This window comes from Protobothrops mucrosquamatus, unplaced genomic scaffold (genome assembly GCF_001527695.2).
Source record: "Protobothrops mucrosquamatus isolate PMUCROS unplaced genomic scaffold, P.Mucros_1.0 scaffold1941, whole genome shotgun sequence".
In the NCBI taxonomy this organism is placed as follows: domain Eukaryota; kingdom Metazoa; phylum Chordata; class Lepidosauria; order Squamata; family Viperidae; genus Protobothrops; species Protobothrops mucrosquamatus.
Genome location: NW_015388062.1, coordinates 56,551 through 59,050, shown reverse-complemented (window position 1 = coordinate 59,050; position 2,500 = coordinate 56,551).

Sequence of the window (2,500 nt, the reverse complement as noted above, 5' to 3'; positions counted from 1 at the left end):
CCCTCCCGATAGCCGATTCGCTCTTTGAAACGACTCAAAGCGGGTTCGGCCGGCTTCACATACAAAACCTGATTCTTTTTGCTCATGATCGAGGATTGAAGAGACAGCAGCTCCAATCACTCGTCCATTTTCCTTCCGCACATGTCATGTGGGAGGAGCTGCTCTCAGCAACTTCCTTTCCCTGCTTGCCAATGGTTGCGTCCATCTTGGCTTCAGGGCAGGAGCTGCGGCTGCCTGGGCGCCTAATTTAAAGAGGGCGCCACTTCAGCGCTAAACGAAGACAGAACTGAAGGGGTGGAAAGAAGAGGATGGTGTCCGAGAGCACCAAGTCAGATGGCTAAGAGAGGACGACTAGTGGGAGGCTAAAATGGGTCTACACTGCTTTCTACAAAGTAGCTGCTCTCTACACATGTGTGACTGGTCCGCATAAGTACATCCACCTGGAGACGGATACAGGAGCGGTGTCTCGGTTCCTAAGACCATCGGAAATATGTGTTTTCTGATGGTCTTAGGCGACCCCTGTGAAAGGGTCGTTCGACCCCCAAAGGGGTCGCGACCCACAGGTTGAGAACCGCTGATTTAAAAGGACTGCTGTAGGCTAAGGCAGCCCCTGTAGCGTGCATTGCAGTAGTCCAACTGTGCAGTGAAAAGAGTTATTGATGTCTAGTCTTCCCTTCCACACAGTGCTGCAAGTGACACTAATCTAACATGTAGAGCAGCGGTTCTCAACCTGTGGGTCGCGACCCCTTTTGGGGTTCGCCAAAGTCCTGGAGTTTTTCCTCATAGAATCCTTATGAAACGCAGTCCGGCATTTTTTTGTTTTTGTTTTTTCCCCCTTTTTCATGAGCTGTGCTACTCCCTCTTATTCTATTGGCTTTTGAAAGCCAATAGAATAAACTCTATTCAAGAGAGTCTATTCTATTGGCGTTCGAAAGCCAATAGATTCTATTGGCTTTCAAACGCCAATAGAATAGACTCTCTTGAATAGAGTCTAATTCTATTGGCTTTCAAAAGCCAGTAGGAATTGTCCAGGCTGTCTCTGCCCTGCTGAGCCCGCCAAAAGTCCCAGTCGGCAAACGTTGCTGCAAGTTGTCTGCAGCTATGGCGAGCTTTCTGGAAGTTTCCACCCCTCCCTGCTGAGCAACTACTAAATGTAAGTAAAAGAGGGCCAGGGGTGGGAGGGCCACCCAGGAGCGACTGGGCCTGCCTGCCACCGCACTGAACGGGCGGTCGCCAAGGTGAGGCTAGCGGGGCAGCGGCGGGCGCTGGGAGGGTAGCTGGCGCACGTGGGGCCCGGCGGGTGGCTTACCTCTCTTGGGCTGGTCCAGCTGGTGGCCCAGCCGGTGGTCGGCCTGCGCCGTCGCTGCCGCTTGCCATGGCCGCCCAGGAGCGCCTGGGCCTGCCTGCTACCGCACCGAACGGGCGGTGGCCAAGGTGAGGCTAGCGGGGCAGCGGCGGGCGCTGGCAAGGTAGCTTGGCGTCTTTCAGGTCCTCTTGCCTGGCTTCCATCTGGGCCCAGGGCCAAGGTAAAAAAAAAAGGCTGGCGAAATACTCCCGAGGGGTAGCGTTGATCTGTAGCGGGAGGTGAAGGGGGCAGGTGGGAGGGTGGGTGTCGACCAGAAGGGAACCGGGTCTGATAAGGGCGAAAGTTGAGTGAGGTTTTCCCCTTCGCCCCTCTCTCCGCCTCCCTTTGTGAAGCGGCGTCTCTGGCTGCTGCCTTCCCAGTCGCCGAGAAAGGGGGAAAAAAGAGCCGTGAGCGAGTTCCCCTTTCTGCCTCGTTGCTGAAAGCTTTTTTTTTTTTAAACGACCGCTCATTCAGAACTCCTCGGGGCTTGTTTGCACGAGCTTGTGGCAGATCAGTAAATAAAGGGGTGGGTGAGCCAAACCGTCCAAGGCGTTTGCACCCTGAACGTGTGGACGCTGCTTTCATGACTTGCTACCACCACCTCCTCTCTTCCCGCCCTGCTCGGGCAACGCACTGCTGCTGCTGCTGCTGGCTGAGCTGAGCTGCGGCGCCGAGCCGATCACCACGCCTCCAGGTTGCTCGGCCGCGCTCTGCCCCCGGCCGCCCTCCGCACCACGCCGGAGCCTCCCCCATGCTGCCTGGCCCACCTCCCTCACCGTCAGAGGGCATCTGTGTGTGTCTCCAGACCTTACTGGACTACCATCCCCAGCAGCCCTAAGAACACTGTGGAAGAGTGGGGAATGCTGGGAGTTGCAGTTCATCACCATCTGGAAAAACACGACTCTCCAAAGATCCTTCCTTCCTTCCATCCATCTCCTTGCCTTCCCCTTCAATCTCTCCTTGCTTCCTTCCTTCCTTTCCCCCTCAATCTCCTTCCTTCTCCATCTCCTTCCTTTCCTCTTCAATCTTCCTTCCTTCCTTCCGTCCATCTCCATCCCTTCCCCTTCAATCTCTCTCCTTCCTTCCTTCCTTCCTTCCTTCCTTCCTTCCTTCCTTTCCCCTTCAATCTCCTTCCTTCTCCATCTCCTTCCTTTC